The sequence below is a fragment of the Macaca nemestrina genome, chromosome 1, assembly GCF_043159975.1.
Source record: "Macaca nemestrina isolate mMacNem1 chromosome 1, mMacNem.hap1, whole genome shotgun sequence".
Taxonomy (NCBI): Eukaryota; Metazoa; Chordata; class Mammalia; order Primates; family Cercopithecidae; genus Macaca; species Macaca nemestrina.
The window spans coordinates 39,731,280-39,747,551 of record NC_092125.1 but is presented as its reverse complement, the minus strand read 5'-3'; the positions used below and the strand labels follow the sequence as shown (position 1 = coordinate 39,747,551).

General features: G+C 41.6%; 2 long non-coding RNA genes across 9 annotated transcripts in view; one reads left to right on the top strand and one right to left on the bottom strand.

Moving 5' to 3' along the window:
* LOC105484542 (uncharacterized) overlaps positions 1 to 6,425 on the top strand; it is a 30,458-nt gene extending 24,033 nt beyond the window's left edge. The window contains exons 5-6 of the long non-coding RNA XR_989038.2: positions 5,719 to 5,899; positions 6,152 to 6,425. This is a non-coding gene — a long non-coding RNA (uncharacterized lncRNA). The remainder of the gene's footprint in view (positions 1 to 5,718; positions 5,900 to 6,151) is intronic.
* LOC139357825 (uncharacterized) overlaps positions 1 to 16,272 on the bottom strand; it is a 119,531-nt gene that overhangs the window by 82,703 nt on the left and 20,556 nt on the right. For all 8 annotated transcript variants that reach the window (XR_011611665.1, XR_011611676.1, XR_011611679.1 and 5 more), the window contains 2 exons: positions 15,799 to 15,848; positions 13,871 to 13,938 (listed from right to left, as the gene is read on the bottom strand). This is a non-coding gene — a long non-coding RNA (uncharacterized lncRNA). The remainder of the gene's footprint in view (positions 1 to 13,870; positions 13,939 to 15,798; positions 15,849 to 16,272) is intronic.

Sequence of the window (16,272 nt, the reverse complement as noted above, 5' to 3'; positions counted from 1 at the left end):
GGTGCTGAGAAGAATGTATATTCTGTTGATTTGGGGTGGAGAGTTCTGTAGATGTCTATTAGGTCCGCTTGGTGCAGAGTTGAGTTCAATTCTTGGATATCCTTGTTAACTTTCTGTCTCGTTGATCTGTCTAATGTTGACAGTGGGGTGTTGAAGTCTCCCATTATTATTGTATTGGAGTCTAAGTCTCTTTGTAAGTCTCTAAGGTCTTGCTTTGTGAATCTGGGTGCTCCTGTATTGGGCACATATATATTTAGGATAGTTAGCTCTTCCTGTTGAATTGATCCCTTTACCTTTATGTAATGGCCTTCTTTGTCTCTTTTGATCTTTGATGGTTTAAAGTCTGTTTTATCAGAGACTAGGATTGCAACCCCTGCTTTTTTTTTGTTCTCCATGTGCTTGGTAGATCTTTCTCCATCCCTTTATTTTGAGCCTATGTGTGTCTCTGCATGTGAGATGGGTCTCCTGAATACAGCAAACTGATGGGTCTTGACTCTTTATCCAATTTGCCAGTCTGTGTCTTCTAATTGGACCATTTAGTCCATTTACATTTAAGGTTAATATTGTTATGTGTGAACTTGATCCTGTCATTGTGATATTAGCTGGTTATTTTGCTCGTTAGTTGATGCAGTTTCTTCCTAGCATCGATGGTCTTTACACTTTGGCGTGTTTTTGCAATGGCTGGTACTGGTTGTTCCTTTCCATGTTTAGTGCTTCCTTCAGGAGCTCTTGTAGGGCAGGCCTGGTGGTGACAAAATCTCTAAGCATTTGCTTGTCTGTAAAGGATTTTATTTCTCCTTCACTTATGAAATTTAGTTTGGCTGGATATGAAATTTTGGGTTGAAAATTCTTTTCTTTAAGAATGTTGAATATTGGCCCCCACTCTCTTCTGGCTTGGAGAGTTTCTGCCGAGAGATCTGCTGTTAGTCTGATGGGCTTCCCTTTGTGGGTAACCCGACTTTTCTCTCTGGCTGCCCTTAACATTTTTTCCTTCATTTCAGCTTTGGTGAATCTGACAATTATGTGTCTTGGAGTTGCTCTTTTCAAGGAGTATCTTTGTGGCATTCTCTGTATTTCCTGAATTTGAATGTTGGCCTGCCTTACTAGGTTGGGGAAGTTCTCCTGGATGATATCCTGATGAGTGTTTTCCAACTTGGTTCCATTTTCCCCCTCACTTTCAGGCACACCAATCAGATGTAGATTTGGTCTTTTCACACAATCCCATATTTCTTGGAGGCTTTGTTGATTTCTTTTTCCTTTTTTTTCCCTCTAGACTTCTCTTCTTGCTTCATTTCATTCATTTGATCTTCAATCGCTGATACTCTTTCTTCCAGTTGATCGAGTCAGTTATTGAAGCTTGTGCATTTGTCACGTATTTCTCGTGTCATGGTTTTCATCTCTGTCAGTTCATTTATGGCCTTCTCTGCATGGATTATTCTAGTTATCCATTCTTCCATTCTTTTTTCAAGATTTTTAGTGTCTTTGTGCTGGGTACGTAGTTCCTCCTTTAGCTCTGAGAAGTTTGATTGACTGAAGCCTTCTCTCAACTCGTCAAAGTCATTCTCTGTCCAGCTTTGATCCGTTGCTGGCGTAGAGCTGCGTTCCTTTGCAGGGGGAGATGCGCTCTGAATTTTTGAATTTCCAGCTTTTCTGCCCTGCTTTTTCCCCATCTTTGTGGTTTTATCTGTCTTTGATGCTGGTGATGTACTGATGGGGTTTTGGTGTGGGTGTCCTTTCTGTTTGTTGTTTTCCTTCTAACAGTCAGGACCCTCAGCTGTAGGTCTGTTGGAGATTGCTTGAGGTCCACTCCAGACCCTGTTTGCCTGGGTATGCTGCAGAAGATAGAATATTGCTGAACAGTGAGTGTTTCTGTCTGATTCTTGTTCTGGAAGCTTCGTCTCAGGGGTGTACCCCGCCGTGTGAGGTGTGAGGTGTCGGTCTGCACCTACTGGGGGATGTCTCCCAGTTAGGCTACTCAGGGGTCAGGGACCCACTTGAGCAGGCAGTCTGTCTGTTCTCAGATCTCAACCTCCATGCTGGGAGATCCACTGCTCTCTTCGAAGCTGTCAGACTGCTGTCAGACTCCACCCAGAGGTAGAGTCTACAGAGATAGGCAGGCCTCCTTGAGCTGCGGTGGGTTCCACCCAGTTGGAGCTTCCCAGAGGCTTTGTTTACCTACTTAAGCCTCAGCAATGGTGGGCGCCCCTCCTCCAGCCTCCCTGCCGCCTTGCAGTTGGATCTCAGACTGCTGTGCTAGCAATGAGGGAGGCTCCATGGGAGTGGGACCCTCAGGGCCAGGTGTGGGATATAATCACCTGGTGTGTCGTTTGCTAAGACCCTTGGTAAAGCGCAGTATTAGGGTGGGAGTTACCCGATTTTCCAGGTGTTGTGTGTCTCAGTTTCCCTTGGCTAGGAAAAGGGATTCCCTTCCCCCTTGTGCTTCCCAGGTGAGGCAATGCCTCGCCCTGCTTCAGCTCTCACTAGTTGGGCTGCACCAGCTGACCAGTACCGATTGTCCGGCACTCCCCAGTGAGAAGAACCCGGTACCTCAGTTGAAAACGCAGAAATCACCCGTCTTCTGCGTCGCTCGTGCTGGGAGCTGGAGGCTGGAGCTGTTCCTATTCAGCCATCTTGCTCCCGACCGATTTTAGTATCTTTAATAGAGACAGGATTTCACCATGTTGACCAGGTTGGTCTCGAATTCCTGACCTCAAGTGATCCACCCTCCTCAGCCTCCCAAAGTGCTGGGATTGCAGGTGTGAGCCACTGTGCCCGGCCTGTTCTAGTGTATAGTTTAAGTCCATTGTTTCTTTGTTGACTTTCTGTCTTGATTACCTGTTTAGGGATATCAGTGGAGTATTGAAATCCCCACTATTATTGTATTGCCATCTATTTCATTTCTTAGGTCTAGCAGTAATTGTTTTATAAATTTGGGAGCACCAGTATTAGGTGCATATAAATTTAGGATTGTGATATTTTCCTGTTGAACTAGAAATTTTATCATTATATAGTGTCCCTCTTTGTCTTTTTAAACTGTTGTTGCCATAATGTTCGTTTTGTCTGATATAAGAACAGCTACTTCTGCTTGCTTTTGGTGTCCATTTTCATGGAATTTTTTTTTTTTCCCTCCTTTAAGTTTTTGTAGGTCTTTATTTGTTAAGTGAGTCTCTTGAAGATAGCACATACATGGTTAGGGAATTCTTATCCATTCTGCCATTCTGTGTCTTTTAAGTGGAGCATTTAGGCCATTTACTTTCAGTGTTAGTATTGAGATGTGAGGTACTTTTCTTTTTATCATGCTAGTTGTTGCCTGAATACCTTGTTTTGTTTTGTTTTCATTTTGTTATTGTTTTATAGGCCCTGTGAGATTTATGCTTTAAGGAGGTTCTATTTTGGTATATTTCAAGGATTTGTTTCAAGACTTAGAGCTCCTTTTAGCAGTTCTTGTAGTATGGGCTTGGTAATGGTGAATTCTCTCAGCATTTGTTTTTCTGAAAAAGACTGTATCTTTCCTTCATTTATGAAGCTTAGTTTCACTGTATACAAAATTCTTGGCTGATAATTGTTTTGTTTAAGGAGGCCAAAGATAGAACCCCAGTCACTTCTAGCTTGTAGGGTTTCTGCTGGGAAATCTCCTGTTAATCTGATAGGTTTTCCTTTATAGGTTACCTGATGCTTTTGCCTCAGAGCTCTTAAGATTCTTTCCTTCATCTTGACTTTAGATAACCTGATGACTGTGTGCCTACGTGATGATCTTTTTGCAATGAATTTCCCAGGAGTCCTTTGAGCTTCTTGTATTTGAATGTCTAGATCTCTAGCAAGGTCAGGGAATTTCCTTCAATTATTCCCTCAAATATGTTTTCCAAACTTTTAGATTTATCTTCTTCCTTGGGAACACCAATTATTATTAGATTTGGTGGTTTAACATAATCCCAAACTTCTTGGAGGCTTTGTTCATTTTTTAAATTCCTTTTTCTTTGTCCTTGTTGTATTGAGTTAATTCAAAAGCCTTGTCTTTGAGCTCTGAAGTTCTTTCTTCTGCTTGTTTGATTCTATTGTTGACTTTTCAGTGTATTTTGCATTTCTGTGTGTCCTTCATTTCTAGAAGTTGTGATTGTTTTTTATTTATGCTATCTATTTCTCTGGAGATTTTTATGTCTATATTCTGCAACATTTTAAAAATTTCTTTAACTTGGTATTCACCTTTCTCTGATGCTTCCTTGAGTAACTTAATAATTGGCCTTCTGAATTCTTTTTCTGGAAATTCAGAGATTTCTTCTTGGTTTGCATCCATTGCTGGTGAGCTAGTGTGATATTTTGGAGGTGTTACAGAACTTTGTTTTGTCATATTACCAGAATTGTTTATCTGTTTTTTTCTCATTTGGGCAGACTATGTCAGAGGGAAGATCTGGGACTCAAGGGCTGCACTTCAAGTTCTTTTGTCCCATGGGGTGCTTCCTTGATGTGGTGCCCTCCCCCTTCCCCTAGAAGTGGGGCTTCCTGAAAGCCAAGCTGCAGTGATTGTTATTTCTCTTCTGGGTCTAGCCACCCAGCAAGTCTACTGGGCTCTGAGCTCATACTGCGGAGGGTCTGCAAAGAGTCCTGTTGATCCATCTTCAGGTCTCTCAGCCATGGACACCAGCACCTGCTCTGGTGGTCATAGCAGGGGAGTGAGGTGGACTCTGTGTGGGAACTTAGTTGTAGTTTTGTTTAGTGCTCTGGTTTTCTTGAATGCTGGTTGTGCTGGCAGTAAAGTTGTCACATGGACAGACTCAGGACCTCTAGTTAGCCAGGATGTCACAGGCAATGGAGTTAGCTATTGTTTTCTCCTTTCTTGGGACAGGGTTGTTCTTTCATGAGTTGCTGTAGTGGTTTGTGTTGGTTGGCCTCCAGCCAGGAGGTGGTGCTTTCAAGAGAGCATCCGCTGCGGTAGTGTAGGAAGGATACAAGCTTGCCCTAGGGTCACCTAGATAAATACTGGGGTTTCTCAGGTGGTGGGTGGTGCCATAGAACTCCCAAGAGATTATGACTTCAGGTAGAGAAAGACCATCAGGTGGGGGAAGGGTTAGGTGTGTCTGAGCTCAGACTCTCCTTGGGCAGGACTTGCTGTGGCCACTGTGGAGATTGGGCTGTGTTTCCCAGACTGATGGAGTTATATTCCCAGGGGGATTATGGCTACCTCTGCTGAGTCATACAGGTCACCAGGGAAGTGGGAGGATGCTGGCAGTGACAGGCCTCACCCAGCTCCCACACAACCAGTAAGGCCAGTCTCACTCCTACCATGCTTTCCCGACAGCACGGAGTTTATATCCAGGCAGCTGGTAAGCAGGGTTGGGAACTTGCCCCAGGCTACACGCCTCCTCACTAAGAAAGCAAGCAGGGTTTTCAGATTTTGCCCCTCCTTGCCATGGCTTTTGTGTTTGCACTTCCCATTTACCCCCAGATTCTGCCCTGGAAGATTCATGCTTGGTTAAAATTATTACAAAGAAGCTGGAAGTTTCCTTCTCCCTGTGGTCCTTCCCCAATTCCACTGGCAACCCTCCCCAAGGACTTCTGTGAGATAAAGTCAGAAATGGGTTCCCTGGGCTTTCTTGGGGTCTGGGAGTGCCTACAGGGCTCTTCATGCTGCTGCTTCTACTTTTGTATTTCTCCCAGCTTTCTAAATTCATTTCAGCTCTAGGTAAGTTTAAATTCTTCTCCTATGATCTGGATTTTCAGGCTCTCCAGTGAGGATGTGTGTTCAGAGGTAGAATTCCCCACCTCGCACTTTGGGCACTCGCAGTTTTTCAGCTGTCTCCCAGAGTTGACAGCAGCAAGCTGCTTCTTTCAAAGCGTCTGTGAATTCTTTTGGTTTTCCTGGTATGTTTTTCCAGTAGTTCTTGGAGCAAAAGTTCATAAGGTGAGTCTCCACATGCTATTCTGTCCATCTAAGTGGGAGATGCAAGTTAGTCCTGCCTCCTATTTGCCATTATCACCTGCCTAGAGATCAATTATCATATTGATCCAGAATGGCTGGGATCCTGGCTAAACTCCACCCTTCAGCCTGGAACCATCTCCCTAAATGAAAACAGCTGACCCCGTTTTTCCCACCCAAATGTTGCTTTTTTTTGGTCTGCCACGCCCCTTTCCTGTATTCACAAAAATATTTCAGCTAGCAGAGTGATACAATCTGCTGAGCGTCAGGAACACAAGCTGCTGAGCATCGGGGATACAAGTGGCTGAGCGTCTAGCAGAGAAGCAGCAACTGAACATCGGAGACTAAGGATAGATATGGCTAACTTCAGATGGTGTGGCTTCAGGGAAAGAGCACCTTCTTCCTGCGCCACCTCCTTTCCAATTCACCATCCCTCTGAGAGCCACGCTTATTGCCCAATAAAATCCTCCGTGTATACTAGCCTTCAAACCGTTTGTGTGACCTGATTCTTCCTGGACTCCAGACAAGAACTCGGGTGCCAAGAGAGCAGGGGCTTGGATGCTGCTGCGGGCCCTGCACAGAGCCTGCTCCTGCCAGACAGGAGTGACCAGCGGGTTCCAGCATTTGTTCCCTCTGTTTCCTGCGCTTACTTGCTCACACACTCCCTCTTGTGAGGAGTGGCCAGTGGCAGGCTGAGTGAAATGAGCCACCCTAGTTCCCGCCCATGAAGGGAATCAAGGTCAAGGGAACAATCCCATCTCAATATTTTTGATGTATCTTTTTAAAAAGGTAAGTCTGTGAAATAAACTTTTTATCTACTGCTATCTGGATTCATTCATTTGATTTATTTTAATTTTCAATACTCACTATACATAATTTAAAACAAACAAAAAAACAAACTTTCTTTACTGGAGTCAGATAAAATGTCAGAGGAACTCTTATAGGTTCAAAATTCAGAGATCCTGCTGCTCAAGTCACAACTCTAGGCTGCCCTGAGGAACTCTAAAACAATTACTGATGAAATTCTACACCTGCTTTATATAAAAGGGTCTATAAGACAGGTAAGATTTTATCACTGAGAGACAATACAGGAATAGTGGGTTGAAACCATAAAAGCTATATAGTCTTAACCCAATAGCGAAAGGGGCAAAGAACTTGAATAGGCAGTTCACAGAAGAGAATACTAAATATCCAGTAAACATGAAAAGGAGCTCAAAATCATTAGTCATCCAGAAAATGAAAATTAAAACCATAATGAAGCACCACTATACATCTGCTAAAATGACTATAATGAAAAAGACATACATAGTATTCCATGGTGTATATGTACCACATTTTCTTAATCCAGTCTGTCATTGACGGACATTTGGGTTAGTTCCAAGTCTTTGCTATTGTGAATAGTGCCACAATAAACACATGTGTGCATGTGTCTTTAGAACAGCATGATTTATAATCCTTTGGGTATATACCCAGTAATGGGATGGCTGGGTCAAATGGTATTTCTAGTTCTAGATCCTTGAGGGATCGCCACACTGTCTTCCACAATGGTTGAACTAGTTTACAATCCCACCAACAGTGTAAAAGTGTTGCTATTTCTCCACATCTTCTCCATCTTCTGTTGTTTCCTGACTTTTTAATGATCGCCATTCTAACTGGTGTGAGATGGTATCTCATTGTGGTTTTGATTTGCATTTCTCTGATGGCCAGTAATGATGAGCATTTTTTCATGTGTCTGTTGGCTGCATAAATGTCTTCTTTTGAGAAGTGTCTGTTCATATCCTTTGCCCACTTTTTGATGGGGTTGTTTGCTTTTTCTTGTAAATTTGTTTGAATTCTTTGTAGGTTCTGGATATTAGCCCTTTGCCAGATGAGTAGACTGCAAAAATTTTCTCCCATTCTGTAGGTTGCCTGTTCACTCTGATGGTAGTTTCTTTTGCTGTGCAGAGCTCTTTAGTTTAATTAGATCCCATTTATCAATTTTGGCTTTTGTTGCCATTGCTTTTGGTATTTTAGACATGAAGTCCTTGCCCATGCCTATGTCCTGAATGGTATTGCCTAGGTTTTCTTCTAAGGTTTTTATGGTTTTAGGTCTAACATTTCAGTCTCTAATCCATCTTGAATTAATTTTTGTATAAGGTGTAAGGACGGGATCCAGTTTCAGCTTTCTACATATGGCTAGCCAGTTTTCCCAGCACCATTTATTAAATGGGGAATCCTTTCCCCATTTCTTGTTTTTGTCAGGTTTGTCAAAGGTCAGATGGTTGTAGATGTGTAGTATTATTTCAATGGTAAAAAAGGATGAGTTCATGCCGTTCGCAGGGACTTGGATGCTGCTGGAAACCATCATTCTCAGCAAACTACTGCAAGAACAGAAAACCAAACACCACATGTTCTCACTTATAGGTGGGAACTGAACAATGAGAACACTTGGACACAGGAAGGGGACCATCACACACTGGGGCCTGTCGTGGGGTGGGGGGAGGGGGGAAGAGATAGCATTAGGAGATATACCTAATGTAAATGATGAGTTAATGGGTGCAGCACACCAACATGGCACATGTATACATATGTAACAAACCTGCACATTGTGCACATGTACCCTAGAACTTAAAGTATAATAAAAAATAAAAAAAAAGAAAAAGACATACAATAATGAGTGTTGGTGAAGACAGAAAACACTTGAAATTCTATATTCTGTGGGGGTGTAAACAGGTACAACCACTTTGGAAAACTAACAGTATTCACTAAATCTGAACTAGGCATACACTATGGCTAGCAATTTCACTCCTATATATAGCTCACAAAAACATGTACACATGTAGACAAAAGTATTAATATAAAAATGTTCATATTGCATTGTTCATTATGACCCCAAATTGGAAACAACCAAAATGCCCATTAACAGTAAAATGGATAGTAGTATTTTTATGTGACTGAATGCTATGAAGCCACGATAAACAATGAACTGCTATATGTAACAATATGAATATATATCATAAACATGATATTAGTCAAAATCCATACACAAAAGAACATATGCTATATGATTCCATTTATATAAACATTTTAAAAATACAAAAGCTCATCTATGATGTATCACTATAGTAGCTACCTTTGAAGAAGAGGGTACAGATTAGAAAGGGGCATGAGGGAGGCTTCTTGGGTATTTATAAAACTCTATTTCTTGATCTGGGAAGTAGTTATGTGAACATGTGTACCTTTTAGAAATCCATCAAGTTATACACATACGGTTTGATAACATTAAGAAACATTCTTAAACTGGAGTTTACCCACAGCAAATGATAAGTTACACTGACGGAATGAAATACTATTACCCATAACTATTCCTGAAATTTGATTTGTATAGAATTTTCACATTCTGAGACTAAACTAGTAGACAAGATTTGGGCAAAATTTAGAGAGACTGGTGCAAGTAGAGAGACAGGTATGAGAAAAGCATAAAGGTCAGCAAGGGCAGATCATGTTCAGTGACTCGTGAGAAATGCAGCATCATGGGAAAGGTAGCTGAGAAGTGAATCCGGGACCGGACCCAGGAAGGTCTTGAATATTGGACAGGGTTTGTTCTTAATCTCGTAGGCTGTGGAGAATGAATATGAGTTTTTGAACGGGATAATAATATTCCCTTCAGTTCTTCTACTTTTAATAAAGTGAGGCATGGGGAGAGTATCTGAACTTATTCAGAAATGTTTTTGTCCTAGACACGCATGTATGTGCGTGTGCACACACACAAAATTGTGTGTATGTGTATAAAATAATTTCATCCCCACAACAATCAAAAGGAGTGCACTATTCCTACTTCACAGATGAGGAAATTGATGTCTAGAAAGGCAACAGGAGTAGGCTTCTGCCAACAGAGGGACAGCTTTGCTTCCTTTTTCAGAGTAACCTCAGGAAACAGAGCGCAGAGGGATTCAGCACTTGTCTTCTCCATTGGTGGTAGGAGTGGTGAGCAGACAAAGAAAGCAAAGAAAATCTCAGTAGCATTCTGGGGAAGCCACCATTGAGGGCAGGTAGCTGGCATGGTTCCTATAGTAATAGATACGATCCCCTGCACAAAACCTCATCCTCCTCTATGCCAGCGGACCCAATTTGATGATTTCACCCAAGCTATGGAGTCAGAGTCACTCAATTCTGTGTCAGCTCAGGGCACTGCCTCTAGAAAAATACTTTTTATTTTAGCAAGTCATTATTAATGATTCTTCCTTCTTGTTTCAGAAATGTTCTCCTGCTCAGTGATGTGCTGGGTGAATGAGTATTTTTTGAAATTTTCCATCTCCTTCATAGCCTTCAGATTTGGCTCATGTGAAAGAAAGCTGAGAAGGTGGAAAATTTCCTTTACCCACACTGATCTCTCTATCACCACTTGTGTCTATATATGTGAATCTAAGATAAGCCATTTTCTCATTAAATGTCCAATATTAGTTTTGGTGTCAGATAGTGGTTTTAGTTTAATTCTCAGACCCATCCCTTCCTAGTTCTGTGATTTGAAACTAGTTAACAAACCCCCTAGAGTCTCAGTTTTCTTATCTGCTTTGGGATGTGATGCTAGTACTTACTTCATAATGAGAAAATGGATGTAAAGTGCTTAACACACAGCCCAAAGCCAAATAAATTATTAATCCCATATGGAGACTTGTTTTCTGGCCTTTCTATTACTTAATGGAGAATTTCTTAGTAATTTTTAACAATGACTATCCAAAGTAATTGGTAAATGTAGTGTTTCAATTAATTGAATATTACCAGTAACTGAATTGATACGCACACACATAAAACCAATACATAAGATCAATAATACTTAGGGAATAAGATTCACAATCGAATTCTAAGGGCACTATTATTGTAAAGCACTTAAAACCCAGGATATGAATCCAGTTGGCTTTTACAGTCCCTACAATAATATATAAACAGAGATAGCTTCTGCATGTACCCATTTAAATCATGCAGAAACTGAAGTATGCCTTTTTATCTATATTATTACACCTGAAAACATGCCCCTTCATTGTATAACCATGAGAAAGTCACTTGAATTCTCAAGATTCATTTTCCTTGTCTATAAAATGGAGATAATCATAATACCTCCTTCATGGTATTGTTGTGAAGTTTAAATGACACAGTCAATTTTAAAAAGCTTAGCATTAGAGTGCCTGTAATCCCAGTGCTTTTGGAGCTCAAGGAAGGTGGATCACTTGAAGTCAGGAGTTCCAGACCAGCCTGGTCAACATGGTGAAACCTCGTCTCTACTAAAAATACAAAAATTAGCCGGGTGTGGCGGCACACACCTGTACTCCCAGCTACTCAGGAGGGCTGAGGCAGGGGAATTGCTTGAACCCAGGAGGCAGAAGTTGCAATGAACCAAAATCACGCCATTGCACTCCAGCCTGGGTGAGAGTGAGACTCCATCTGAAGAAAAAAAAAAAAGGAAAGAAAGCTTATCATATAGTACATACTCATTATTGTAAAGGATTAGCTTTGTACTTCAGCTGCATCCTCTTTACAGGCCTCTTTATATCTCCTGGTTGCTGTTGTTTGTGTTGGCTGCTGATAATTCTCAGCTGCCCCTCCACTAGGAACTAGCCTTCAGCTAAACAGAAGCCTCCTTTCCTGGGAAGAAACGCCCCCACCTCCCAGGACAGCCAATTGTAACAAACACAGTAGTACAAAAGGCTGCCCACGGAGCTCTTTACCCACTACCTCAAAGTGGGTTAAGATGTGTTGCAACTTGAGCTTCCCTGTAGAATCAAACCAAAACTAGTCTTCAGCAGTGACCACACTCTTGTTTAAGTTTCCTACTGCTGTCCTATCCTGCTTCCTTCACTCTTCTTATCTTGGGAGAACTTCCCCAATGAAGTATAAGAATCTCAGTCCTCACTGCTTAGGAACCCAATTTAAGGCAACTGGCATTGGAGATGGATTCTAGGGTTAATTCACTTGCTGGCTGGATGGCAATGAGGACCCCACTGGTGGAGGTAGGTGGAGAATTAATCCTTGGTATACTATACAGTGTGATTGCTAAGATTTCCATTGTAATGAGCTGGTGTGGGTTTGGGTGGAATGTCTGGTGCAGTGTCTCAGGCATTTGAGAAATGAGGGAAAATTGTTATAAGTTATTTGGAGTTGAATGAGTAGTTGAGAGAAAATTACAGACTCAGATAAATTAGACAAAATTTTAAGGCAAAGCATAAGAGTAGAAGGCTTCAACTCCTGCAGCTGGGATGGGGTGGGGGGCACAGGACTTGATTGCAATAGTGCAAAACTCTGAGAAGGCAGAGCTGTCAGGCTAGGCAAGTCTCTTAAGCCAAAGTCATGATCTTAATAGGGAAAGCATGTGATTTTGACTCTTGGAATAGATCTTTGCATATATGCGCTTCGAACTTCAATTTCCCCTGAACCCTCTGTTCCTGAAGAAATGGCCTATTCTCCATTGTCAAAGATTATCCCCCATTCCCCAGCTTACTTGAAGACTATAAAGAGACTTCAAATAAGGCTTTATAAGACAATGAAGGGTCCTCTTCAGCATATGCCCCCACTTCCTCTCTTAGCCACCTGATGCATAACTAGCATCAAATCTCAGCTCAATCAGGAAAGTGCTGGGCCTTCTGAAAGGAAGATGAAATTATATGTTCAAGGAACCTCAGGACCTAGAGAAAACTTACTAAGCAGAAGCTTGGAGAGAGTGTCTAAGAGAGGACCCTAGGAGTGCCTAACCAAAGAGAACAGAATATAAGTTTGTTAAGGGAAAGCTTGGGGATTTGGGGCACTCCACCACTGCGGTAAGCTAATTCCCTAGCAAGGACTTAGGAGGTGACTCATACTGATACTAGGAAAGATTTTGGAAGATTGAAAAAGGCAATGAGGCAAAGTGAAGTAAAAATGCAGGAACTTTTGTGACAAATAATGGAGAAGGTATTAGAAATTTCAGAGAAGTGGGTATGCTGGATTACATCTGCTAAATAAGACAAGAAAACCACTAGATGACCAAATTCTCAAGAGGACCCACAGGGCAATCCATTTAGAAAGAAATGCACTGGTGAGGGGGCTTCAGCATCATTGAAAACCTCAGCAGCAGCTGTCTTTTGTAAGCCAGTTCTGGTGGTAGGGCATGCAGTTAAAGAATTGGGTTCCTACTAACAACCAGGATGATAGGAGTCTGGAAAAACAAGTCACGTGGCAGCACTTAACTGTCAGAAGCAAGGTGGGTGTAATAACCATAATGGGCAGCAGGCTCAGAATGGCAGCCAGAGAGGCCTAACCTATAGATATCAAAGGAGATGGCTAGAACATGGTGTTCCTAGGGACAAAATAAATGGACAGTCAAAAAGGGTACTGTTTATTATATATAATCAAAATAGATCAAGAATGGTTTGGTAGAAGGCTGAAGTCAGCCACTTCTGTAGAAAGTCATAATCTCCTAATCAGTTTTTGGCTCTCTGGTTAGAACCCATTGACTGAAGGACAGACCAGGTCCCTATGAGGAAGAATGCTGCAAGACCATGGCAAGTGTATACAGTTATTTCTCCAATCTTCCCCCCCAAAATCTTTCACCATTTACCCAGATCTTTCTAGAGTTATTAGATACACATTTTGGATTGATGCTGAAACCCAGGGGGCTCAGAGCACCAATGTGGCACCCCTGTTAGAGTAGGGGCACATTTGTGGCTGAGACAGCAAATGGAATCTTGGCCCAGATCCACCTCACAGTGGATCCAATGGGTCACAGTCCCACACTGTGCTCATTTTCCTGCTTCCAAGCTTGGTAATTGGAAGAGACATATTTAGCATTTGGTGGAAACCTCGCATTCATTTCTTGATGTATACAGTAAGAAGTCCTGTAGTGGAGAAGATTAAGTTGAAACCCCTGAAACTTCACCCCTTTCTTCTTACACCAAGATTTAAAAAAAAATTTTATCCCAAAGGAATGGCAGAGATTAGCACTACCCTGAGATCCAAAGGATGCAGGTATGATTGTCTTCGTTGCATTCCCCTTTAATTCACCAGTTTGGCCCCTGCAAAGCAGATGAATTATGAACGATATTAGACTGTTAAATATGAAACCAAAAAGTATTCCTAATTGCAACTGCTGTGCTGGATGTGGTATCATTACTTATCATAAACTTAGGACAAAATTATCTTCCCTAAGAGTACCTATGTCTTTCATGAAAGACATTCATGAGTTCATGAACTTGGAAATTTTTAAATAGACCAATTAGACATAGAGTTAATTTCTTAAAATGAGTTGGGTGTCTACGTTTTGGGTTGTAGAGTAGAGTGAGAATATAAGTAGCTAGTAAATTACTTTAAATTTCTACTATTAAGCAGGGCTTTCAAATAATTATGCCAATTAAAAAATTTATACATTTTGGTAAGAGCTTATATCAAATCTTGTTTTTAAATGGTTTAAAATAGATACCTTACAAACAACAAGTATGACTCACAGTTGGGGATAAAAACAGATATAAGCTTTGTGGAGAAATATGGGGAACCAGAAACTTCCCCCTATTCTGACTGGAAAGTATAATCTCTCTTCCCTCTAAGAGCTTGTTTCCCCACTGGCCCCTCCTGAGTCCAGCTTTAGGAGAAGACTGAGAGGGAGCAAAATCTCTGCACAGAGAGAGGGAAAATCGAATCTGAATTATACCAAGGCTTTGAGAATCTACTCCTCTCCCTCATGTTCACATAGATCCTTAACCTTCTCCAAAAGATTCCAGGGATATATCACCAGGAGGAAAAGAAATGGAGCAGGGGAGAGCTCCACTGCTGCATAGGATTTTTACCCTTCCCAGATGGCCAGCTAAGACCAGCAGCCTAGAACAGAAGCAATCTGAAAAGAGGTTAATCTCAACCAGTCTCCAATTTAATTGTGTAAAGTCCTTCTTTCCTGTGACTGAATGCAGAGTGAATCTCATTCTCACAGCTGCCTTCTTGCAGGTCCCAAGAACAAACACATAGCCTTTTGTTTAAAAGGTTGTAGTGCTCTTTACTACAGACTTGGAAGAAGCTAGGAATTGATGAAGTTCTTGTTATCACTCCTTTTCCATGTCCTGGACCCCTTGCCTAGATGATAGCAGAAACCCCACTGACCTCCTGTAGGCTTAACTATTTATAGAGTGCTTGTCTTACTTCTCTGATTCCTCATATCCCAATCTTCCCTTGGTCTTATGGATCCTTCCTCACCAGTTCCTTCTTTCCTACATGAGTTCATGGTATTATTGGTCCCAATTCTTTGCCCCATCCTCTGCATTCACATCCTTGTCATGGCCTCAATGTAAGTGGGGCTTGACTTTGAGCTTAGTCCTGTTGCTTGCTTTGCATTTCCATTTGCTCTCTTGCACTTCCACCATTTATCATGAGAAGGACATGCCCAGGGTAGGGAGGATGAGACTCATGTGGTCAAATCTGCTCACACCACTGGCAGCTTAAAGTAGACCTCCCCTCCTCTTACCCTGCCAGCTGATCTGTAGAGCTGTAGTGAGAAGCAGAGTCCAGTCCAGATCTGCTGAACCCCAGTTGACAAACTGAATGTGAGCAAGAGTAAATTGTTGTCTTAGGCCACTGAGTTATGAAATGCTTTGTTACTCAGCAATAGGTGGACAGGTCTCAGGATTCCACCAGAATCAACAAGTATAAACTATAGCCCTTCTTCTCAGTTGGTTAATATTATCTCTGAATCTCAAGATATCACTGGCAGACATTGCCACCGCTGCATGTCATAAAACACACACACACCTCTATGAATACTAAATAAACCAACAACAAAACAAAATCCAATAACTTTGCAAGAGTCTAAAACTATTAAAAAGGTATAAAAGTTTAGGATATTCAACTGGTTTATTAAAAGTTACAAAGATAAATGTACTCACACCTACCTTTATTTTCCTTTGTTCATAAGTTGGCCTTTTATTCTCTCATCATTGAACTTGGATGCAATACCAAAAAGACAATATTAAGCACTATTAAACAACAGGCAACACTTTGCCAGATACTCAACAAGTATTAAACTATAAACTTAAAGGCCAGGTGCAGTGGCTCAAATCTATAATCCCAGAACTTTGGGAGGCCAAGGCAGGCGGATTACCTGAGATCAGGAGTTCAGGACTAGCCTAACCAACATGGTTAAACCCAAACTACCAAAACTACAAAAATTAGCCAGGCATGGTGGTGGGCACCTGTAATCCCACCTACTCAGGAGGCTGAGGCAGGAGAATTGCTTGAACCCGGGAGGCAGAGGTTGCAGTGAGCCGAGATCACGTCACTGCACTCCAGCCTGGGCAACATGAGTGAAACTCTGTCTCAAAAAAAGCAAACAAACAAACAAAAACTATAAACTTTATAAATAGAGA